Source organism: Triturus cristatus, chromosome 12 (assembly GCF_964204655.1).
Source record: "Triturus cristatus chromosome 12, aTriCri1.1, whole genome shotgun sequence".
Taxonomy (NCBI): domain Eukaryota; kingdom Metazoa; phylum Chordata; class Amphibia; order Caudata; family Salamandridae; genus Triturus; species Triturus cristatus.
In genome coordinates this window covers 769,738,656-769,765,040 of record NC_140595.1, presented here as the reverse complement: position 1 = coordinate 769,765,040, position 26,385 = coordinate 769,738,656, and the positions used below count along the sequence as shown (strand labels likewise).

At 46.6% G+C, this 26,385-nt stretch overlaps 1 protein-coding gene across 1 annotated transcript in view; it reads right to left on the bottom strand.

Moving 5' to 3' along the window:
• LOC146782786 (protein mono-ADP-ribosyltransferase TIPARP-like) overlaps positions 1–25,257 on the bottom strand; it is a 78,792-nt gene extending 53,535 nt beyond the window's left edge. The window contains exon 1 of the mRNA XM_085639516.1: positions 24,897–25,257. The gene's annotated coding sequence lies outside the window, so the exon portion shown is untranslated. The remainder of the gene's footprint in view (positions 1–24,896) is intronic.
• Positions 25,258–26,385: the final 1,128 nt, after the last annotated feature.

Here is a 26,385-nt window from a genome sequence, read left to right as displayed (position 1 = left end):
AAAAAATATTCAAACTAAATGTAAATTCATGTCAAATGATTTAAACAAATTCCCTTTTCTACACAAACTGCAATTTCTAGCCAGTCACAAAGACTCTTTTGTTAAATACTTTTCTCACTAAATGATCCAACCTCCTCACAGAGAGGCCACAACGAGCATCTCCAATCGTTATATTCAAAGCAGTGACTTTGGTACAATAACTCACAGCCATATGGAAGGGAAACTGGATGGGGTCCAGGCATTCACACAATACAGACTTTCTTTCCAAATCCCTCCATCACTTACATGTGTCTTCAGGTTTTTGACATAGGGCCGGGTTTGAGGTAAGCTTGGTCATTTAGCGGTTTATCAGCTACAAGGCCATCTCGGGCACCATGCCCTGGGTGCTTTCGCTGTCAAGTACCTCGATCCTGCCTGGGAGGGGGTCCCCAGTAGCTAGGTTGGCTGATCTAGGTCAGAACCAATGCTGCCTTAAACACATTGCACATTTAGAGGAAAAGGACTGTCAAAGCCAACAGGTCTCGCCTTTGGCACCCATTCACTTTCCGAATGGTTTTAGCAATATGTTACTGCATGTGCACTGCACATTTTACGTAAGTAAAGACTTACTTTGAATTTACCATTTACAAATTCTCTCCGCTTTAGTGGAATTTCGTATTGTAATGGACTTTAAAATTGGTAAAGCCAATAGCTCTCAGCTCAAAGTCGGAGTTCTTCGGTTTCCTAATGCGTGTATGGTACATGTGAGCCGTGTCGCCTTTAGGTGTACGCATGAGTTCTGGTTGTGGGAGGGTGACCTCTGGAGCTCAAACAGTGTGAATCAGGGCACCATAACAGTGCTCAGATTCCTTGCTCATCCAATCCTAGGCCTCTCTCCATTGTGTATTTAGAAAGGGTCACATAGGTGCCTTTGTGATACCAAATCCAATAATTTACAAAACCATTGGTGTAACTCATTTCTATTAAACCGCCATCCGGGAATCCAGAAGGCCGACAGGCCTGGCTTGTCTCAGTCATAGGTTTCTTGTGTGAGCGGTCTAGTTGCAAAAGCAGAAAACTCACAGAGAGGAAATAAAATGCTGATCAGGCAGCACGCGGTGTAAAGCACATGCATGCAGTTCACGTGTGTTAAGCCATGGCTTTAATTTATTAGATCAAATAATTCAATCAACTAATGATTGACGCTGCGCACTGTGCTACATGTAACAAAGTTACTAACAATTAATCTTATTCACAAAATGTTCAAGAAACACCAAACAATGATACTCGTTTGAACATATATTTTCAGCATATATGTAAACATCAGCTTCAAATTATAACATCATGTATGTATCAACACATTTACAAGAAACGGTAGGCAACTACCATATACAGTGCAATATTTAAATATACCACATAATATTTCACAAAATCACAACAAGATGCTTGTGATGAGCCCAATGCATTTCGGGACTTTGCTGTCCCTTCGTCAGGGGCGTTCTGTGGAGAAAATATATATATTTTATATGATCAATCCAACAAATCGTTTTTGTATTTACACAAGAAGGATACATGGTGGCAGATAGTATAGTTAACATGGTACATGGGACTAAACCGTAAAACCCTCATGCCATAAATGAACTCTCCATTTAATTAAAGGTCACAATTATATGAAAGAGAAATACCGTCACCCAACAGTGTGGAAATCAAATTGATAATAAACAGTGGCTCTGAAGAGAAACATCAAATGAAATGAGAATGCATTCCAAAATAAAAAAAGAGAGGAAAACCGTACATGAGAAGAATCTGCTGAAAATATGGTGATGAGGTCTCACCTCAAATATTATGTGTGTACTTCCATGGTTGGAACAAAACGATGAAGACAGGCTAACTGTTGCTAGAAACCAAGAAACACAACTCGATAAGGGCAGGTACTTGTGTTGACTATGACGCATGTGAACAATGTTAAAAAAACGCAACTTACCCACTAAGCAAGAAGACGATATCAACGTGAGAATAACTGAAAAAATATGGGCATACGATGTGATTAGAATAGCTAACAAATATGTCCTGCCGCCAGTTAACACATAATGAATCAAAAAAGTCATACTCACTAATGTAAGTGCTAAGACACCTGGATACTTTTGGCAACGTGTAGTCCAAGCATAAAATAGAGCTCTATGCTCAATTAATCACCCGAAGAAGATGTATGGCATCAAGTGAAAATAATGCGTCTCCGCAAACAAGCGCTACAAAATAATGATAATATGTGGTTACGACCGCATCTTGACAATGATACAAGAGACTATAGCAAGGACGCCACTAAATTCGATAAACCCTACTTACATAAGAAACGCGGCGGAAAAAACAAGTCCAGTTCTCACAGATGGCGTCCTGTCATCACAACAAGATTTTTTGCTAGCGAAAAGCGCGCCGAATTTAAACCAACCGTGATTGCAACGTCGATAGGAGACTCATGATAATGGAGAGAGGACTTACGTATGGCGCCATGATTCAAAAAGTGAAGTGTTCAATCTCTAACACGAACAGGGCTAAGTGTAAAGCTCAAAAAATCCTGATCAAAAACGATCTCTATGACCGCTTGTTCATAAAGGAACAGACAATATACTCAATTGCAAAAAAGTAACTAAGTACGCCCACACGTACTGAATGTGATACAATGTATCAGTGACTCACCGGGACCGCAAACAGATCTCCAGGATTATGACGAATGTGGATGATTGCTAACCTCTAAGGTTCTATCAATAAAGTTATGTCCGGATGGAACATAAATACAAGGTGAAGACAGTGAGAGATGAAATAATCAGACAAACAAATAAACATAGAACTGTGGAGTCAAGATAGATATAAAAAAAATTTTGTGGTAAAAATAAAATGACTTAGTGTGATTAAAAAAATATAGTAAAGGGTGTTTAAGATAGTCCATAAGTCTCAAAGAAGTGTAGAACAGAGAAATGGTATACAATTATGTACAAACGGATTGTGGTAACATGTCAACAGAAAATAAAGCGTGATCACTGTGGTACATGAGGTTCTGCGCTTGACCATGAACAATTCTATGTTTATAAAAGACATGATTATAAGAAACATGAAAGATCTAAACGGTCATTGAGCCCACTCGGGGCCAAGGTCTGTAGTTTCTGAATCCAAAAGAGCTCTCTGCGTAGAAGTAAATTGGTAATATCTACACCTGGTTTGACATCAATGGACTCTATAATTTGGAAACGAAGTTGAGAAATTGAATGTTTTGCTTCTAGCCAATGCATGGCTAGGCTTGAGGTGCTGTGCTTGTTCCTAATTCTGGATTTGTGCTCAGTGATCCGTGTTTTTATTTTCCTTTCAGTCTTGCCTACATAGGCCTTGCCACAAGGGCATTTTATACAGTAAATGACATGGGTAGTATTACAGTCACTGTTGTGTTGCAAAATAATGTTTGAGCCAGACGTGGGATGAGTCAAGGTATTCCCAGTGATGACATTGGTACAGTGGATGCATGAATAACATTTACGAGTGCCATGATAGACAATGAATTTGTCAGGAGTTTTGGAAAATTTCAATAGATTCCGTAAATTTTTGCCTCTTTTGTATGCAAACAAAGGTTTTTCCAGAAAAAGTTGTTGGAAATCCTGCTCTTGTTGTAATAATTCCCACCGTGTCAAGATAATTTTCTTGATTTTAGATGAAGATGTGGAGAAGTTACTGACGAATACCAATCTAGTCGAGGAGGTCTTTGGTTTCTGTTGCAGTAAGTCTGTTCTTGGAATGGACATCGCTCGTGTAAGGCATGTTTGTAGTACCTCTTTGGGATAACCTCTTGAAGAAAATTTATCGACAGTGGTTTGAAGTTGAAGGGTACTATTATCAGAGTCAGAACAAATCCGGCGAATTCTGGTAAATTGTGACAATGGCAAATTATTGATTAAGTGACGTGGATGAAAACTTGTGAAGGTCAATAGACTGTTCCGATCAGTAGGTTTGTGGAAAACTGTAGTATGGAATTGATTTGTGGATGTTTTGGTGATTTGTACATCCAGATAATGGACAGAATCCTGATGAATGGTGTAGGTCAACTGAATATGAGTATGTTGCCTGTTAAGTGTCTCTATCATGGAAATGAAAGACCGTATCGAGTCACCCCAAATTAAGAAAATGTCATCTATGAAGCGACAATAGAGACGTATTTTTGACCACCATTCTGAGTTGGAAATGATGTGCTCCAGTTCGTATTGGGCCATGTAGATATTTGCATAGGCTGGTGCTCCATGTCATTTACTGTATAAAATGCCCTTGTGGCAAGGCCTATGTAGGCAAGACTGAAAGGAAAATAAAAACACGGATCACTGAGCACAAATCCAGAATTAGGAACAAGCACAGCACCTCAAGCCTAGCCATGCATTGGCTAGAAGCAAAACATTCAATTTCTCAACTTCGTTTCCAAATTATAGAGTCCATTGATGTCAAACCAGGTGTAGATATTACCAATTTACTTCTACGCAGAGAGCTCTTTTGGATTCAGAAACTACAGACCTTGGCCCCGAGTGGGCTCAATGACCGTTTAGATCTTTCATGTTTCTTATAATCATGTCTTTTATAAACATAGAATTGTTCATGGTCAAGCGCAGAACCTCATGTACCACAGTGATCACGCTTTATTTTCTGTTGACATGTTACCACAACCCGTTTGTACATAATTGTATACCATTTCTCTGTTCTACACTTCTTTGAGACTTATGGACTATCTTAAACACCCTTTACTATATATTTTTTTAATCACACTAAGTCATTTTATTTTTACCACAAAAAGTTTTTTTATATCTATCTTGACTCCACAGTTCTATGTTTATTTGTTTGTCTGATTATTTCATCTCTCACTGTCTTCACCTTGTATTTATGTTCCATCCGGACATAACTTTATTGATAGAACCTTAGAGGTTAGCAATCATCCACATTCGTCATAATCCTGGAGATCTGTTTGCGGTCCCGGTGAGTCACTGATACATTGTATCAATTCAGTACGTGTGGGCGTACTTAGTTACTTTTTTGCAATTGAGTATATTGTCTGTTCCTTTATGAACAAGCGGTCATAGAGATCGTTTTTGATCAGGATTTTTTGAGCTTTACACTTAGCCCTGTTCGTGTTAGAGATTGAACACTTCACTTTTTGAATCATGGCGCCATACGTAAGTCCTCTCTCCATTATCATGAGTCTCCTATCGACGTTGCAATCACGGTTGGTTTAAATTCGGCGCGCTTTTCGCTAGCAAAAAATCTTGTTGTGATGACAGGACGCCATCTGTGAGAACTGGACTTGTTTTTTCTGCCGCGTTTCTTATGTAAGTAGTGTTTATCGAATTTAGTGGCGTCCTTGCTATAGTCTCTTGTATCATTGTCAAGATGCGGTCGTAACCACATATCATTATTTTGTAGCGCTTGTTTGCGGAGACGCATTATTTTCACTTGATGCCATACATCTTCTTCGGGTGATTAATTGAGCATAGAGCTCGATTTTATGCTTGGACTACACGTTGCCAAAAGTATCCAGGTGTCTCAGCACTTACATTAGTGAGTATGACTTTTTTGATTCATTATGTGTTAACTGGCGGCAGGACATATTTGTTAGCTATTCTAATCACATCGTATGCCCATATTTTTTCAGTTATTCTCACGTTGATATCGTCTTCTTGCTTAGTGGGTAAGTTGCGTTTTTTTAACATTGTTCACATGCGTCATAGTCAACACAAGTACCTGCCCTTATCGAGTTGTGTTTCTTGGTTTCTAGCAACAGTTAGCCTGTCTTCATCGTTTTGTTCCAACCATGGAAGTACACACATAATATTTGAGGTGAGACCTCATCACCATATTTTCAGCAGATTCTTCTCATGTACGGTTTTCCTCTCTTTTTTTATTTTGGAATGCATTCTCATTTCATTTGATGTTTCTCTTCAGAGCCACTGTTTATTATCAATTTGATTTCCACACTGTTGGGTGACGGTATTTCTCTTTCATATAATTGTGACCTTTAATTAAATGGAGAGTTCATTTATGGCATGAGGTTTTACGGTTTAGTCCCATGTACCATGTTAACTATACTATCTGCCACCATGTATCCTTCTTGTGTAAATACAAAAACGATTTGTTGGATTGATCATATAAAATATATATATTTTCTCCACAGAACGCCCCTGACGAAGGGACAGCAAAGTCCCGAAATGCATTGGGCTCATCACAAGCATCTTGTTGTGATTTTGTGAAATATTATGTGGTATATTTAAATATTGCACTGTATATGGTAGTTGCCTACCGTTTCTTGTAAATGTGTTGATACATACATGATGTTATAATTTGAAGCTGATGTTTACATATATGCTGAAAATATATGTTCAAACGAGTATCATTGTTTGGTGTTTCTTGAACATTTTGTGAATAAGATTAATTGTTAGTAACTTTGTTACATGTAGCACAGTGCGCAGCGTCAATCATTAGTTGATTGAATTATTTGATCTTGTTTCTTCATGCCCGACTGACAGCAGGCATTACGCTGCAGCACCTATATCATTCAGAATATACCTGTGGTTGAATTAGAAAAGTAGGAGTGCTCTGCTTATCTCGTTTTAATTTATTAGGGCACGCCTCTTTTACAGAACCCACCCCACACACACACCCAATTCATGCCACTTAAAGCGTTGTAGTCCACAGCGTTGCTCTGGGGCACTTTCTCTGGGACACTGACCATGGGGCATTATTGGGAGGGCACAGCAGAGCCAGTGTTGTGCACTTCAGTGAGAAAAATCCAAGGGCCTGGCCTCCTTCACTGGAAAAACCTAAACGCCCAGTCCAAAGGACTTGTCTGGCAAGAGACTGGTCCCACGAGTGACCTGAAGATGGCAAGAGACTGGTCCCAGGCCCCGAGTGACCTGAAGATGGCAAGAGACTGGGCCCCTGCCCCGAGTGACCTGAAGATGGCAAGAGACTGGTCCCCTGTCCCGAGTGACCTGAAGATGGCAAGAGACTGGTCCCCTGCCCAGAGTGACCTGAAGATGGCAAGAGACTGGTCCCCTGCCCAGAGTGACCTGAAGATGGCAAGAGACTGGTCCCCTGCCCCGAGTGACCTGAAGATGGCAAGAGACTGGTCCCCTGTCCCAAGTGACCTGAAGATGGCAAGAGACTGGTCCCCCGAGTGAACTGAAGATGGCAAGAGACTGGTCCCCTGAGTGAAATGAGGATGGCAAGAGACTGGTCCCCTGAGTGAAATGAGGATGGCAAGAGACTGGTCCCCCGAGTGAAATGAGGATGGCAAGAGACTGGTCCCCCGAGTGAAATGAGGATGGCAAGAGACTGGTCCCCCGAGTGAAATGAGGATGGCAAGAGACTGGTCCCCCGAGTGAAATGAGGATGGCAAGAGACTGGTCCCCCGAGTGAAATGAGGATGGCAAGAGACTGGTCCCCCGAGTGAAATGAGGATGGCAAGAGACTGGTCCCCCGAGTGAAATGAGGATGGCAGTCAGAGGCTCACACAGTTGCATAGCTAGAGCGCTCTCTGAGCTAAACAAGCATTGGCATAGCCAATATGTCTCGCCTTTGGGACAGTATAAGTGTTTAGCCATGCAACAGTTGATGTTGCACCAAGGATATTGTGCTGCATAACTAAATACTTATAAGGTCCCAAAGGTGAGACCTATTGGCTATGCCAATGCTAGTTAAACCAGTTCATATCACAGTATTTTTAATTTTTCATGCGCGCATTTTGCAAGCAGTTACTGGTAGGTATTCATATTGCAGTGTTATATATATTTTTTGTTCGCGTTTTTGCAGTTGGTAGAGGGGTCTTTACATTGTACTATTATCTTTTTCTATTCTCTTTGTTTGTTTGTGTAAGCACTCCACAAGAGTGCAGGTGTTTTACATTTTCCCCGCCTGTAATCTCCCCTCGGTTGCATTTGTGGTGCCCTTTTTCTGCCTGCCTGCTTCTTCCTGACCTCCATTGTAATCTGCTCGCCTACACTGTGCTCTCTCATCTGTTTGACTGCAAAGTATTGGCCAAGAGGAAAACGGGGAGACTTGGGCCTGTGCTCTGTAGGCCTCTGTGGGGGCTTTAAGAGGAGGGTTTCAGTTCTTGTCAGGACACCAATGTTGGGTCTTGTCTCAGTCATTTACCTCAGTGTTGTCATTGTAAACAAACTCTGGCCATACAGACCAGCCGGGGCCAGTGCAAAGAACACAGTCCGGCCATTTGCTGCTGGTGTGCGTGCAATGATCACGAGAGGAGGTCTCTGTCGCATGGGACTGTGCCGGGTGTTAAAGTAAGAGATAGGCAGAAGGGTCCACATAAGGAGTAGGGGTGGGATAGAGTAACGGTAGGATTAATGGTTAGGGTCAAGGGTGGACTAGTGTAGGGAGAGAGTTACGGTGAGGGTAAGGGATGGACTGGTGTAAAGGTAGGGTTAAAGTGTATAGTAACGCGGGCTAGAGTAAGAGTACAGTTTTATGATTAGGCTAAGAGACGGGCAAGATTAATTGTAAGGTTAAAGGTTAGGGTGAGGGTAACGGGTGGACAGGTGTAAAGTTAGGCCTAAAAGTTACAGTAAAGCGGGCTAGAGTAAGGGTAGAGTCAAAGGATCTAGGGTGAGGGGTGAGCTAGGCTACTAAAGGTGGGGTTATAGCTTAGGGGAAGGGATGGGTTACAGTGAAGTTTGGGGTTAGGTTACATCTCCAGGGTTGAGGAAATGGCGACGATGTAGGTAATGTATTTAGTACAAGATGTAGGTAATGCTCTTTCGATAAGAGTGTGGGATGGTGAAAATGCAATTTCTGCTTTTCTTGGACATTCCATTCACACAGTATAATGACCGGTGTTACACACCAGCATGATTTGTGATTTTAACATCTTTGCCATGCTTTGTAGACATGGGCTACTTTGGGCCCCGAGTAAGTAGGTGTTGGGCTTTGAGTGAATGTTCACTGTGGTCTGCCCAGAGTGCTGTGCTGTGCGCCGGACACTATCTCATCACGGTTCGGGATCACACATAAAGCGCGTCTGAGTGGAGAGCAGTGTTTACACCGGAGCGCTCCCGTCGGAGGGCTCCCCCCCTCCAGGAGGGTACTTTGGAGTCTCTCAAAGCGTCACGGGCCCCCCCGCCTGACGCGCGTATCCGAGCCCAAGCCTCGCAGAGGAGCCGAGGATGTGCGGTTATGTTGGCTTTTAATTTGCTGGGCTACACAGGGGTGCGCAGATCTCATCCTTCGCCCCTCCATAGATCAAAATATCAGATCTTTTCTTCATTTTCTGTAGTGCGACTGCTTGCGCCCTACGTTGCCACTATTTGCCTGGATTGCTTTACCAGTCACGCACTTCGGGAGGTGAAGCACTTGCCAGAGGTCGCAGAATGAATCACCAGAGGGTGGGGAGGTGGGGTACAAAGGCAGTGCTGTGTGGGAAGAAGGCGAGCAGTCCAGAGGTCAGGGCTTGGCGCGGTTCTCTGAAAGCTGCAGGTGTTTGGAAGTCAGCTGAGGAGGGAGCTGACGTCACCCGCGCGTCAGCTGCTCTGGGGCGCAGTGCACGTGAAAAAGACCCGCCTGTGAGCTGCTCTGGGCCACAGTGCACGTGAAAAAGACCCGCCTGTGAGCTGCTCTGGGCCACAGTGCACGTGAAAAAGACCCGCCTGTGAGCTGCTCTGGGCCACAGTGCACGTGAATAAGACCCGCCTGTGAGCTGCTCTGGGCAGCAGTGCACGTGAAAAAGACCCGCCTGTGAGCTGCTCTGGGCAGCAGAGCACGTGAAAAAGACCCGCATGTGAGCTGCTCTGGGCAGCAGTGCACGTGAATAAGACCCGCCTGTGAGGTGCTCTGGGCAGCAGTGCACGTGAAAAAGACCCGCCTGTGAGCTGCTCTGGGCCACAGTGCACGTGAATAAGACCCGCCTGTGAGGTGCACAGGCCAGGAGTGCATGGGACCCCCTCCCTCCCCACCATGACCTGCTCTGGGGCGCAGTGCACGTGAAAAATACCCGCCTGTGAGGTGCTCTGGGGCGCAGTGCACGTGAAAAATACCCGCCTGTGAGGTGCTCTGGGAAGCAGTGCACGTGAATAAGACCCGCCTGTGAGCTGCTCTGGGCAGCAGTGCACGTGAAAAAGACCCGCCTGTGAGCTCATCTGGGCAGCAGTGAGCTGATCTGGGCAGCAGTGAAAGCTAACTATTTACAACTTGTCCTCTCCAGCGCAAGGTTGCACAAGATCACACATTTTACATACTGAATACCAAACATTCAGATCAAATGCTTCAGCTACTAAATCACTGCCCCTACTTGGGATGCTGTCGATGAAATTAGACAGCGCCCAGTGCCCGTTTTTGCAACACATTTTTGGAATCCTCAGGAACCGGTACAACTGCGCTCTAATGATTACAACCCGTGCTGTATACAAAAGTTTGCCCAACAGTAATATCGCTAAGAAATTAAGCAGCGTTATTTTAAGTAGGAAAGATGGATTTGAGGATTTCAGGAATTAAACCGTTAAAATATTCCCCAAGATAGACTAACCTGTGCAAAAATAAATAATGCAACAAAATAATGAGCTTTTTTTTGGAAAATACACCAAAGGGAAAAAACATATCCAACACAACTTGTCACCCATGAAGGTCTAAAATACACACCCCGGGTAGTGTGTGATTTCTTGTGGAAATGAAAAAACATCACGTGTATGCACCCTAAAAGTAGAAATTGTAACCAGCACTCGTTTTGGAGGACAGAGCCTTTTTGCGCAATAATCGGACTCTGATCCAGAGGCAAAAAACGGAAAAGGAACAAGGAGGAGAAAGATTAGATAAACAGTGAAAGAGAGAGAAAGGAGAGGCGGTTAACTTAAAAATCGGGCATCCTGCACACACATACACACGCACAAAGGCGAATGAAGAAGAAAAACAAGGGGGACGTGCGCGTGCACATCGCCTGTCCGTGCATCGCCTGTCCGGGCGCGTGCACATCTCCTGTCCACCTTCGCAACAAAAATCTACGACAATAGATCTCGCCAAGTGAGCAGCTGCGCTGCATCGCTAGGCGAGACCTAAAAACACCCATGAGGTGCTCTGGGCCGCAGTGCACGTGACCCACCTCCCCACTATGAGCTGCTCTTGGCGGCAGTGCACGTGAAAAACATCCACACGTGGGCTGGTCTTAGCAGCAGCAGTGCAAATGAAAAACAAAAACGCCCGATAGCTGCTCTGGACCGCAGTGCACGTGAGCCCACCTTATGCTGCTCTGGGCAGCAGTGCACGTGAACCCCCCTCCCACCTTAAGCTGCTCTGGGCCGCAGTGCACGTGAACCCACCGTAAACTGCTCTGGGCAGCAGTGCACGTGAACCCCCCTCCCACCTTAAGCTGATCTGGGCAGCAGTGCACGTGAATCCCCCTCCCATCTTCAGCTGCTCTGGGCAGTAGTGCACATGAACCCCCCTCCCACCATGAGCTACTCTAGGCAGCAGTGCACGTGAAGAATCCGACTGCCAAGACGACCTTCACGTCTCAAGCCGGGGGCCGCGGTACCAGAGAAAACAGAATAGTCAGAGCCTTGCTTAAGAAGACTGGAAAAAGGGAGCTAGCTTGGCGGTCTGTGTAAGCGTCCTGGCACCAGTCCCTGCATAAACCATTAGCCTCCATAAACATGGACTTATTCTGCAAGCGAGGACATGTGCACATTAATATTTGTATCCAGGAAAAAGCATTAACCAAAGGGGCTAAGTTTCACTTTTTAAATCATTTTCTATGCAGCATTTCCAATGCAAATAACGATTGAAAATAAAAGTATAAACAACAGCATAAACACACAGCATTTATTACATATCACAGTACTGATTTACGTGTGAACAAGAGCAAGACGCAAACCAGTGCCATAAGTACTCTGGGGCTTAGGTTTTCTGTCCATAAAGTCTTTGCTTTTGAAAATCAAAACACGTACTACATCTAGGCCACTTTTCTGTATTGTGAGCGAGGGTGCGTGTAAAGGGCTAACACAACTCGAAAAACCTCATCAGCAAAACTAATTCACAACAGATGCCCTCAGTCTGCAAACTAGAATCCATTAGCTATTGCCACAGCGTGCTGTTCCAAGTAAGGAGGGCACAGTGGCACTGAAAAAGTGTGACAAGCCCTATGCAAAAACAAGCCCGGAAGTGGTGTGCACGCTTGTGCCCGCCGCTGCAGAAGACCGCAATCTGTTTCCAATTAACGGGCGCAATAATTGTAAACAGGTGGCGCTAATGCTCGCTCTCGAGCACCCTAGGCCACAGAACAGAGAAGGCGGGACGTGCACTCCCCTTGGGCCAATTGCGTGCTGTCTTTCTTAGAAAGACAGCATGCAAAGCCCAAAAGCAAGCGATTAAAAAAAGCACGCGCACAAGCTTGTGTTTGGAATTTAAAAGCCCTTACTAAATGTCTTGCAGAGCAGAAATTGCTCACCTCATGTGAAGGACCCCCTCCCCCCAAAAAGTACCGGCTGAACCTGAACTCCTCCCCCCCACCCCCCAATGCTACTGAGCTCACATCAGGTACTGCGTGAGCCAAAGCAGTGGAAGAGGCCACCGAGGCTCTGATAAATGAAGGGGTGATGGAGCCTTCGATATGCAGGTGCAGTGTTTCCAGCCCAGGGCGTTACTTTCAATGATAGTCACCCCAGTAGTCACAAGTTTCATCACTCATCTTCCAATGCAGCTCATTACATCAGGACACCCCCGTGGAGAGTACGCACCCATCTAATGAAAGAGGCTAGATGGCGTTTACACCCGGGGATGCATGCAAAAGGATTATATTTGCTCCAGAGATTCTGACGAAAATCAAGAGAGCCAAGCAGGCGAGCAGCTCCATTTTCTAACACAAACGGGTGAAATTCAGCCAATACGAATCGACCGAGGGCAATTTGATGGTCACAGATTATTTAACTGAGACAAGATTTAGGGCAACCTGGTCTTTGGAAATCTCCACATGGACCCATGAGTACCGGTCAGAGGCAGGCTTGACAATACATCTCTCTATTTAGAGACCAGATGGGGGCCGGTATGGACAGAATGAGAGCCATTTACAATACATGATCAGGGTAAATCTGTCTCTAATAATCTCTATTCACTCATCAGGGGACCCAGTCAAGATGAATGTTCGCTTTGGGACACGACCAGGGGCCAACCAGACATTTATCTAAATCTACATTCAAAGATCTGCCAAATTGAATGTTCATTCTGGGCCAGAACAAAAGGCGAACCAGCCCTCAGGAGAAACTTCTCAACGGACACCAACTACTGTCACCTGTCTTCTTCACAAGTCACGGCGGTCACTAGTTTGTAAAATTAGCGAGACGGTCTTCTACAATCTGATTGGCCGTGAGTGAACTGCTCAACGCCGCATACACTGCGACTGATCGCTGCGATAAACGCAGAGTTATCTACTTTGCTGAGAACCTCCTGTGATCAAAACAACTGTTCCAGGTTACTGCACTATGACATCACCCCTTCCCTATGAAAAGGGGGAGGTTTGATGCCCAGGTGTCCTGGCTGTGCTCAGACAAGCCCAGGCCAGTATCGGGGATTCGTCATCAGCACCTTTGAGCATGATGGCAGGTGAGCTGAACAAGCACACAGTGAGGCACGCTCCTATGGCAGCAGCTTCTTAAAACCAAACAAAGTTGCAAAGCTCGGAGGGTGTACTCGTCCACTTTTGAGGGTTGTAGGACGGTACAACATAGGGAAATGCTCTGCATGCCTTTACCACACATTTTTTTACCTCGCATTTCTTTAGAGTGGATATCCTTTCACAACGCATGCCTTTACCATGCATTGTTTATACATATAAACAATGTGTTTGGGGGGGGGGGCCTCACACCCCTTAACTTACCTTAAATGCGTGGTAAAGGTCTATGTTGTAAAAACATATGTGTTCTAAAAACATATGTGGCAAAAACAAATGTGCGGTAAAAACTTTGCTGTAAAGGCGTTTTCCTCTTTTGAGGCCCATGGTCAGAGTTTACCATAATGATCAGCTCCACTCCGGCCCCTAGTTCCCATGTCAAAAACAGAAGTTGAAAGGCTGGCCTTTCACTTCTCTGTTGTCCAATATCCGAGATGTCAAAAGGGTGTCCAGGAGGTCTGCTAAGTGAATACCTTACATTTAGATTCTTTCCAATGTAAATTTATTTTCTGTGGATATCCTGAAAATCTGGCATGGAGCCGAACCGCCTGCGCTGGACACCCCTATTCTACAATGATATCCCATCACCACATGTTATAGATGCCATTTCTTTATGTTACAGTAGCTAAGCTTCTCGTTTCACTTTTTTCAAGTGGCGCGCCGCCCTCGCCATGGCCTTCCTTATGCATATCTGTTGTTCCTCTTCTATATATACCATAATCTTACCTCAAACTATTTAGACCAATTGCAGTTATCCAGCGATGTACGCTCCTTAGAAAGGAATTCTAGTGCTGAACAGTAAAGAAGAACGTCAAATGGGGTAGGTGCAGCCTGAACAAACAGGTTTAAAGTTTAAACCAGACCTCTGAATCAACAAGCACTAAAAATGCAATAGGTCTCGCCTTTTATTAAGTTAAAGCCATTTGCTTTGCTATACAATACCATTAGCAAAGCAAATAGCTTTTTAATTAATTAAAGGCGAGACCTATTTACCTATTTTACCCGAGGCTCAAACCTTGGTTTACCAGTTCCAGTCCATATGGCTGCAAAGAGGTCTTCACATTCAATGGCGAACTCTTTTCTTAGATAAACAATCTTTCTCCTACACAACCACTCGTTCCATCTTTCTTTATCTTATTAAATGAAATACGAATTTAATCGGGATACAAAGATGCTCCATGTCTGCATACTTTATGGGGACAACGTTCATTTCCCTGGGAAAGCGGCTCTGCTGACAATCGTTTAGGATTCTCCGACTGTTGGAATTTCAGTTTACGGATCTTTAAATGCCAAAGGAAAGATAAAGCAGGCGCGTGACATCCATTTCCGGTGCTTGATTAACAGACAGAGCCCGGCTCTGTGCGGCTCTAAACATCAGTCCATGCAAACATGAAACTTTCTGGACGTTAAGCAGGAGTATACCCTTTCAGTAATGTGAATTTTATGGTTTGATCAGGGAAGGGGGCTAGGGCTGCTAAATGATATTACATTTCTGGTTATGTCTAAGTCACAAGCTTTTTATTTCTGTGTATGCAGTCTGTAAAGGAGTAAAGGATTCCGCAGGCCGAGATGGGAGGCAAGTAGAATGGATGCCATTCCACATGTCCTGGCGGGCGTGCTTTTCTTCCGCCATCTTGAGGCGATTTTCATAATATAGGAGTGTCTGTTTGAGGAGTCTAAAAGTGGAACTGAGCGTACAGTGAATGGTGAAATTGATGCAAGGGGACCGCAGTATAATAGAAAACAAAGGGGGGGGGGGGGTGGGTATCCTCGAGCCGAGTTTGCTAGTTTCCAAGATGGTAGCTGGAGGAAAGAGACGTGCCTGGAGCAGACTCCAGTAAGAGCTATGAGAATGGAGGGCAGTGGCATTTCCTTGCAACATGCATCTCAAGGCAGATAGAGACCTTAAGGGAACAGGGGTGGAAAGCAACGACAAGCAGTTGCAAAAGTGAAGCGACTGCCATTGAAAGGGGAAAACAAGAGACGAGCCCCCCCCCCCCCCTCCGCTGCCTGCTAGGCAACCTGCGATGCTGGGCCAATCCCAGCGCGGCTTGCGGTGACGTAAGAGCTTTATGAAGCTCCCGTCGGTGATCTTTTGTCTTTATGGGGCCATGTGTTTGAAACACATGGCCCCATAAAGATAAGAAACCTTTTACCCCACTTGTAAAGCAACCGAGCCAGTCTGGGACGGCTCTAAAAGAGAAAAGTGTACGTCACTAGACGCTCTTTTCCTATGGCTGGCCACCGTTTAACATAAACGGTGACGCCAGCCAATGGAAAAGAGGTGCGGGGCTTAAACCCCACTAGCAAAATCTACCCTAACTCATTAAATCTCGCCAGCGAGACTGCGCATGTCTGCGCAGCCTACGCCAGGCGAGACCTAAACAGCATTGCAGATTTTTAGGTTTGGATTTTGATAGAGCAGTTTTTGCTTACAATATACAGAGTGGGCATTGAGTCTGTCCCTTTCAGCCATTGGCTTCCTTCAACCAGCCCCTTTAAGCCATTGGCTTTAGACTTTGTCAATCACAAGCCCAGTGGAGTATTCATCTCATCTAATGCTATTGCCTTTTTGAGTGTGTCCTTCCATCTTCATTTGAGTGCTCGCATGGAGTTACAGGAAGGACTACTTTGCAACCATAGTGCCCTCTGTCCACTCCTGCTGGTCCCCTCAAGTGTGTCTTGCTCTAATGTGCTAATGCTGCCTGCGTTAGAACATTATACCAAGATCTATTGGCTTTGCTAATGCTTGCTTTGAATAGCTTCTGGACGACTGTTGCAAAATTTAGAAACAGGATCTTCCTTCCAACCATCCAGGCACTACTGATGCTAGGAACAATTAGTTACCACTTGTCTTGGGATCTCTTATCTGCAGGGGAAATGACAATGGAATTCTCTCCTACTAATAACATGAAGCAAACCCACCGACTGTTCTAGGAACCCGAACCAGAGGTTTGAATTTGGCACGAGCGACAAGACGCCAGCGAGGTTATTGAGGGGTTGGGTCACACCCATCGCTCTAGTATTTTTTTATAATAGCGCTGGTAATTTAATCTGGAACCTTCTGCACGTGATGCAAAAAAAACTCTCAGTGGGGCAGTATGGCGTTTAGTGGAGGAGAGGATGTGGCACTATGGTCTGAGCTGTCGAATTTTGAACTGGGGAACCAGGTTCAGCCTTCATGACCAGTCCACTCTCCTGAGGGAGCACATTCCCATGCTAGACCTTAGAAGGCCTGCAAGACCTTTGAAGCCCTGGTGTCTTAACACCAGCAGGTGAACCCTAGCGGTGGCATGTGTGGGTTAAGCGTCAAGGCCTGTCCCCCACAATCCATACTGAAGTTCACCTCCAGTCTTGGGGGCCGGCCTAAGAAGCAGCACACCCTAGAGCAACACTGACTCTGCCACCGAGGTCACAGGACCTTAAGAAGGACCTGCTCTAGGGCAGTGCTGCCGGTGCAATGTCACCGGGCGCTGACTTTGGGTGGGGGTGTCACGTTTGCAAACATATTTTAGTTTTAAAAGATCTTAATGCCTCCTTCTTGGCCTCCAGCTATTTTCAGCAGCAATAAAAATATCTTGATAACTCTAGTGATTAAAGTTCTTCCTGGAGAGAAATCAAAGTTTTGTCTAGTGGAAGTTTTGACTCATAGAAAGGTAGCGCAGAGGGTAATGTGTCTGCTGCAAATAACACATATCATGCAGATCACACAGTGCACATAATGTAAACAGGTCAGTGGGTTACTGCTTTTGTCAGAGAGATCCTTTTGTTACTTGCAGTTTATTAGTTAAAATCCTAACATAGAACAGTGAGCTATTAACTGTCTGTCATCTAAGAGGTGCATGCAAACTGCAAGGTATAAATTAGAGCGTTGTGTTTTTTTCCCCAGTCTTTGATTATCCTAATGTTGAAAAAAGTGTTCCTTCAGATGGAAATCAATTCTGATAATTAAAGAGAACCCCCAACCATGGTATTACGTTTTAAATTCTGAGTATTAAACTATATTGCCTACTAGTATGGTTGTCATGTGACTCCTACACCTTGTAGTCCTTTGTCTTATATAACATTTCCTATACAGTGATTTTCACACGTATAATTGATTGCCTCTGTGCAATGTGTGTGATGTAAAAGTGCTCTTACGCCTTACAATATGAGCGGCGCTGTAAATCAAATTGATTGCATCTGAGAAGGAGCGTGGTTATGGAGACTTGAGGGGCACTGTTAAAGGGCGGTAGTGAGGGAAACCGTGGCGGAGCTGGTCATTGGGTGCCACGAGCGCCTCGCTCATTGGTACCTCCATTGCCTGGTTTCAGCCGTAGTAGCTGCAGCAGCGCACCAGGGATCTGCAAAGCAGGATTTGCACGCACACCAAACTAAGTTCGCAAACTTCAGTCTCTCCGCTTCGTGCACAAGCACTTTTAACATGTGCTGCCTGCGTTAGGGCCACTGGAATTATGCAACAGTGGAGGACAAAAGTATGCCACATTGTTGTCTAAATTATGCAGAAAATAAAAAGGCTGCAGCATAATACACTATTTCACATTTTTTTTGTAACTTTTGATCCGTTTGAGCTACAAAAAATTGATTAGTTATGTCACTGCCTGTACCTCAAGGTTAACAACAATAACAGGCCCAGGGGGCTTGGAGGCGGGGATGGGCAGTGAGGGTGGAGGACTGAGTGTGAAGGAGAGCGAGAGAATGGATGGAAAGGGGGATAAAAGGAGGAGAGGAAGGGAGAGGGCTGGCTCCAGCATCTGTGCCATGGTTGCTTGTGGTTGCCCAGTCCGGCTCTACCGCGCGTTCAGTTAATATTTTGCACCTTCTTGAAGCGATTAGGGGTTGGTGTGTGTATAGCCAGAGAGGTGTCCTGCTTTGTGCTGCTACGTCAGAGGCGAGTGCCTACGGGGTCCCGCAGGGCCCACAGAATCCCTTTGAATCAGTGCACCTGTGGGGTGTGACTGGAGCACCGCGTGTTGTCTCCGAGGGGTGTGGTTTTATGAAGGATGGGACGTGGCTGCCCGCTCTCCTCTGACGCATTCCTGGTTTGATTCTATCGAGGAGGCAGGGCGGCCCCCAGCAGGTGCCTCTGCGGCCTTGACGGGTGCGAGGGAGCCAACTCTGCGGGGGCTACCGCCCGAGCTCCGTAGGCCTCGGCGGGGTGATCCGTGGTAACCTTTCGGCCTCCCCCCACGGAGCACAGCAAAGAATGTCGGGAACTGACACGGACCTGGGTACTACCAGCAGTGCCCCAGGTGCCAGCAGTGCTCCGAGAACTAGCGCCTCCCCAGATAACAGCGCTATCCCGGGTCCTAGAAAGCCGCTCTGCCCCAGACCCACCCTGTCTATCCAGGTCATCTGACACCACCCCGTGTAGACAGATGGCTTCACCCTGTGCTCCAGCGCGGCAAATCCCCTGCTCGTGACTCCATAGTTCAGGCCCACATGCAGGGGGTCAAAGGTCGCGCACTGTAAACACACGATTACCCCTCCACCCAGTCTGAGATCAGCTGTTCCTCTGCTGGTCTCAGCCGTTTATCACAGGGTGGATCCTGCGTGACCTATCATCCAGCACCAACCCCCCCCCCCCCAGAAAATAAACGCTTGAAGTGCTATTAGGAGAGAGGGTGTGGCCTGCGTGACCTATCATCCAGCACAAACCCCCCCCCCCCCCCCGAAAATAAACGCTTGAAGTGCTATTAGGAGAGGGTGTGGCTAACGGACAGAGCTCCCGACTTTTAAATTGGAGAACCAGATTCGAGTCTCGGCGTCGACTCACCATCCCGTGATTGTGGACACATCACTTAATCTAGGCCAACAAACGCATGTGACCTACTGCATGTAAAGCGCTCCAGTACCTTATGGTGGAGTTCACGCTATATATAACTGCAACATCAAAAAACATACAAGGACAATAGAAGTGTCTTAAATTTAGGCATAGGGTACGCCATGGTAAATCCGCGGATCTTGAGAGCTTGGACAGACAGAATGTCAGACAAAGTACAGCAGACCACGAGGTCTGTCGTGTCCTCATTAATCTCCGGGGCCGTGTGGGTTCTTAGAAGCGGATGGTGGACTTAACAGATGGACGAGAGGAGGTCATGTTTGCTAAACTGCGTGAGAATGGTTCAAAAGAGGGTAGGTTGTGTGCAATGACATGAGATGTTGGCAATTTACAAAAATACAATAAACGAGATTGAGGGGGCAGGCTTGTGACAGAGCAGGCATGCAGAGGGTGGAAGGTAAGGGGGGAGACCGTTTAAAATAAAGGAGTAACTCTTGAATGATTCAAGTCATTTTTTCAAACAGACAGGGCTTAAAATGTAGCGGGAGGGGTTTCCGGGAAAGGGGGGGGGGGGTAGCATGTATCTAAGGAAATAAACTATAGAAAGAAACCGGTCAACGTCCAACTAAACCCTGCACGTCCAGGCCTCGCAGCGCAGACACCGACTGCGCAGCCGAGTATGACCACTGTGGCTAGGACGCACCATCATACTACACAACACGTATGGCAGAATTCCTAACATACATCTGGCACTGCCAAAACCTGGCAGGGTTCTGCTCTACGACACCGAGCAGGACTTGCTACTACCAATTCCTGGAACCCCTGCGTACCCCGATTCGCATGAAAAGCGTTTCGGGACGAACTAGGAGAAGGAAGGGGCCATTCACGGGCACCACAGACAGGAAAGTGGCAAAACCATGCACACGTGACACATGGCACTGGGGGCGGCGCTGCAGGCTGGGACTGAGGTGCACTGGCAGAGCCCAGGTCACAGTGACTTAGCAGCGGTCACGACTAAGATGCAGAGGGTGGCGGCTATAGGTCAGCCTATCGGTGGGCGTAAGTGGGGATAGGTCAGCCTATCGGCGGGCCTAAATGGCGATAGGTCAGCCTATCGGCGGGCCTAAGTGGCGATAGGTCAGCCTATCGGCGGGCCTAAGTGGCGATAGGTCAGCATAACTGGGGACGTAAACATCATCATGGCCCAAAGACTGTTGCCAAAACAAAAATATCTCTTCCATGATCTTCAGTGGGGCGACACTTATGCGATATTCAAGACATTTCATCAGACAATATTGTGCCCACGGTATTCTTGTGCTGCACACAGGAGAGGGCTGCGCGGATTGGCTGTGCCGTGACCCCCCGGTTGGCATGGCTGGACTCCCCTCAGGGCAGAGCAGCTGAGCTGGCGGGTAAGCCGTGCCAACACCTGCTGGCACCAAGGCGGGCTCTAAGCAGCTCCATTAGTCACTGCACCCACCGGATGTACAACACCAGCAGCGTCGGAACATAACACCCTCTCACTCCGCGAGCGATAACAGCAGACCGGATATCCGGGCCCGCAGCATGGAGGGGCAGGGCCCAGGCAGAGGCCTGCTCTCGTTCCGCCAAGCTCTCCTAAAAAGGGCAAAAGGCCTGTGATTGCCGAGCATCTTTGAGACATGCCTCTTCATTACAACTCGCTCATTCCGAGTCGCCGTTCAATGCCGCTATATGAGCGAAGACTGGAGCTGCTGGCCACATCGGCGTTACATGTAACGTGGTAATTTCACGAGCAGCATTACCAGAAGCGAAATGACCACAAGTGTTTCTGGAGGAAAAAATGCTAACTCAGATCGGGAGGAGGTAGTCCACAGCAAATGACCAAGTGGACACTAGTGCGGAAACAAACATTTCCAAAGTTGATCCGCGTTAAGGTTAATTTTGAGGCCGAAAAGCAGTACTACTGTAATCCAAGGACGGATGCAGAATCACCGAGCAGGCGGGTTCAAATCTACAGGGGTCCTGTAACCACTCCTTTCACTCTGGCCTGTAGTACCGATTTGCAAGGTGTCTGCAGTGTAGTCTGAAACGTGCAGGGCTCGCAATCCCACGGTATGCTCCGAGCAGGTGTGGTTCGCAGTTTGCATTTGTTTTCAGCTTCGTCACACCCGGATGTGTTTTGGTCAAGTCCAAAAGAAAAACTTTTGAACCAGAAAGAATTTCTTGCTCCGGCCCCCGTCCCACAATGTCACCACGGGATGATGTCACGTATGATTGAGAGACAGTGGTACCCGCGCCAGCCCCCTTAGAGACCTCAAGGGTCTCCACCAGGTGAGAGCAGCTCCCCCTGTCCTCCTTCTTTGCATCCTGACACTAGAAGAGTGGATTCATCTCTAGTAACTACAGGGACTAGAATGGAAACGCAAGCAGTGCAAGAACGTAGGTGAATTACTCACGCCTGACCTGGCACAACTGGAAATGTCTGCCCTGGGTCAGCAACTCGGACCGGATAACTAATGAGTGAGGAATCACAGATGACACGAGCCAACCTGGGATCTCTGGATTAGGCGAGCCTTTAACAGCACCCTTGAGACAACTTCAGATCTCTGGATTAGGTGAGCCTTTAACAGCACCCATGAGACAACTTCAGATCTCTGGATTAGGCGAGCCTTTAGCACCACCCATGAGAAAACTTCAGCTCTCTGGATTAGGTGAGCCTTTAACAGCACCCATGAGACAACTTCAGATCTCTGGATTAGGTGAGCCTTTAACAGCACCCATGAGACAACTTCAGCTCTCTGGATTAGGTGAGCCTTTAACAGCACCCATGAGACAACTTCAGATCTCTGGATTAGGTGAGCCTTTAACAGCACCCATGAGACAACTTCAGATCTCAGGATTAGGTGAGCCTTTAACAGCACCCATGAGAAAACTTCAGCTCTCTGGATTAGGTGAGCCTTTAACAGCACCTTTGAGACAACTTCAGATCTCTGGATTAGGTGAGCCTTTAGCACCACCCATGAGAAAACTTCAGCTCTCTGGATTAGGTGAGCCTTTAACAGCACCTTTGAGACAACTTCAGATCTCTGGATTAGGTGAGCCTTTAGCACCACCCATGAGAAAACCTCAGCTCTCTGGATTAGGTGAGCCTTTAACAGCACCCATGAGACAACTTCAGATCTCAGGATTAGGTGAGCCTTTAACAGCACCCATGAGACAACTTCAGATCTCTGGATTAGGTGAGCCTTTAACAGCACCCTTGAGACAACTTCAGATCTCTGGATTAGGTGAGCCTTTAACAGCACCCATGAGACAACTTCAGATCTCTGGATTAGGTGAGCCTTTAACAGCACCCTTGAGAACACTTGAGATCTCTGGATTAGGTGAGCCTTTAACAGCACCCTTGAGGCAACTTCAGATCTCTGGATTAGGTGAGCCTTTAACAGCACCCTTGAGAACACTTGAGATCTTTTTATCGGGTGACCTAACAGCAGATGTGAAACAAGCTGGGATCTCTGCACTGGACGAGCCACTCCTACCCGAGACAACCTGAGGTCTCTGTATGGGGAGCTACTCCTACCTGACGCAAGACAAACTGAGGTCTCTGTACTGAAGAGCTACTCCTACCTGACGCGAGACAACCTGAGGCCTCTCTACTGAAGAGCTACTCCTACCTGACGCAAGACAAACTGAGGTCTCTCTACTGAAGAGCTACTCCCACCTGGCGCAAGACAACCTGAGGTCTCTGTACTAAAGAGCTACTCCTACCTGATGCGAGACAACCTGAGGTCTCTGGACTGAAGAGCTACTCCTACCTGACGCGAGACAACCTGAGGTCTCTGCATGGGGAGCTACTCCTACCTGACGCAAGACAAACTGAGGTCTCTGTACTGAAGAGCTACTCCCACCTGGCGCGAGACAACCCGAGGTCTCTGTACTGAAGAGCTACTCCTACCTGGCGCGAGACAACCCGAGGTCTCTGTACTGAAGAGCTACTCCTACCTGACGCGAGACAACCTGAGGTCTCTGTATTAGGTGAGCTTTTAACACCACCCAAGAGACAACCTGAGATCTTTTTATCTGGTGACCTACTCACACCAGATGTAAGACAACATGGGATCTCTGCACTGCACCTGACATGAGACAACCTGAGATCTCTGTATTGTGGGGCAACTCATACCCAATGCGAGAACCCCGAGATCTCTGTATTGGGGAGCTACTGCTACCTGATGCAAGATAACCCAAGATCTCTGTACTGAGGAGCTACCCCTACCCGATGGGAGACAACCTGAGGTCTCTGTATTAGGGAGCTACCCCTACCCGACAATCTGAGGTCTCTGTTTGGGGAGCTACTTCTACCCAACAATCTGAGGTCTCTGTATTGGGGAGCTACTCCTACCCGACAATCTGAGGTCTCTGTACTGGGGAGCTACTCCTACCCGACAATCTGAGGTCTCTATATTGGGGAGCTACTCCTACCCGACAACCTGAACTGCTTAGAGAATAAAATAACATTAACAGATGAAAAAATATATAAAGAAACAAAAAGTTAAATGTTCTGTAAATGTGAAGGAACTTGGTAGGAAGGCTGAAAATTAAGTTAGTCTCTTCTCCTCAGACCGATTCGGGGAGCAGGTGTCTCTAGCTGAATGCAGTTTGGATGAAGAGTGGCCTCCGCTGGACTTAGAAAAGCTTCAACCTTCCCATTCAGTTTTTTTTATTTGTGAATTGATTTAAGATATTTAAACATGTGTATTTGTTTCATGAATGTTTGTTTCTGTATTTTTTTAAATATTGTTTTGAGGCCGAAATCCTTTAAAAAAAAAAGAAGCTTAGGCCGGGATCAGCAGTTACTCAGTGGGGGTCCCTGGTCTCCAGTATTGACTCGGTGGAGGGTCCGCAAAAGGTTAAGAGCAGCTGGTATAGACATTAAGCCGACCAGTCCTCCCAGCGTGCCTCAATTCCACTATTTTTAGGTTAAAAGCAAACCCCAGTCTCGGGTACAGCTACCCACTAAGTCATCATGCTACCCACAAGTTGCGCTTAATATCTGCAGTAGGTGCCTTAACCCACTGTGCTGCGCAACTAGGAAGGCTTCAAACCACGACGCATGCACGGCCACGTAACAGGTGCATTGACTAAGTGCGCAATGCATTTCAGACTAGGAACCAGTCCACATTCTGTGCTCCTCACTCGCAGGAGCGGGTGAGGGGAGTACAGAACAAATTAGGAACACAGGTAAAATTCTGCATCACAATTGAATCCCCTCCCCCAATCCCACAGATAGGAGTGAAAGATCAAATAATTCTCCCACGATTCCAGTAAAACTTTAAAATCATCAACGTTAGTTACCACCCACCCCCCAACAGTACCCACATATTTAATATTTACAGGCCCAATCTTCTCAGCACATTGTCTGCGTCACTTTTTGTAAGAAAAGTCCCCCCCCCCCCCTTTAAAACTAACCGTCCCTCTCTTGTCCTCCTCCGTCTCGAGCTTTTCTTCGCGGAGCTGCCACCGCGTGCAGCCCCAAAGTTTAGCAGCCAAGGCCGCGCACTCGTGTCGCCCCCTTTTTCGGTTGTCCGTAGGTGCCAGAAGTCCCCCAACTTTCTTCCTGGTATATTTCACGCGAGGGCCGCGAGTCCTTCCCGCGAGGAGAGGTCCCGAAGATAAAGTTCTTGGGAGTCCTGTTGTCCGACGGCTGCTGCGTGTGGCCGGCCCCAGTGTGCCCGGCCCCTTCCCTCCCTCCCTGGCCCCGACACTTCCTGGCCTCCCGGGAGCCTGCTGGTCACAGGCACAGCCCTCCTCTGCCTCCACCCTGGTCTTCGGTTTATGAAGTTAAAGTCCGCCCCATGCTCGGCTCCACCCCTTTCTCTTCTCTGATCCTTGCCAGGCAGCAGGCTGAGTCAGTCACATAGCAGGCCACAACCAGGGAGGCAACCAGGGCCCGCCAGGGGCACGGGGGGAGTCTTTTCCTCGTAACTTACCCCTCCCTGTCGCCTTTCGGTTTCCTTTCGACTAGTTTTTTGCCCTGTCATGTCCAATCTGCTTTTGTGTTTTGAAAGGTTAGGGTTTCAGCGCGGCTGTGTTTTTGGCAGCTTTACGGCTCTGTTGTGCTTATGTCGCTAAAATCAAGGACCTGCCACGTTTCTCAGTGAAAATTACCGGCCGTTTGTTCCCGTTTTAATATCACGTGCAAGTCCAGGCATGATACTTTCATTGAACTTTGCACAATCGTTTATTTTTATTTTTTTAAATTGCTTTTCTGTTTTTGTTTACTCTAATTTTCAGCCAGGACTCGTTCAGGCAGCACTGGAACACATTTTAAAAGGATTTCCTATATTTATTGTTTAAGTTATATACTGATATTATGAAAACATACCCGTTTTAGGTGATTTTCCAAATTTGTGTACTGGTCGGGACGCTAAAATACTTGTCACTCTGGTAAAAAAACAAACCTGGTGGCAGCCCTCTTCATGGACCCAGAAAAACACGGCTGTACGCATATATAATAGGATCGCGGGGCACAAAGTGGCTATCAGCAGTTTGAACAGAGTGCAAGCAGTGCTTAATTTGTAAAACAAATTAAGTGCCAGGGTCCTACTCGGAAGGCCACTGCAGCTTGCGTTCCCCATTGCCCCTTCCAGCGCTGCCAATGACAGTACCAACATAACACCTGACCATCACACTCCTACAAGGGAGACAATTCTGACTATTTCAGGTCACACAATGCTATAATAATGGTGGGAGGGGCTGGTATTACTCATTTTCTGTGCAAATTGACTTCAACACAGTTGTGCTCCTTTCAAACTTAAACAGACAGCGCCACCAAGTGATGGACTGTCACCAGTGCCGGTGCTGACAATTAAGTGCCAGTGACAAGCACCGGAAACCACCGGCTTAAATTAAGCACTGGGTGCAGCCAACACTGAGGCTGGGATCACAAGGTGACCGG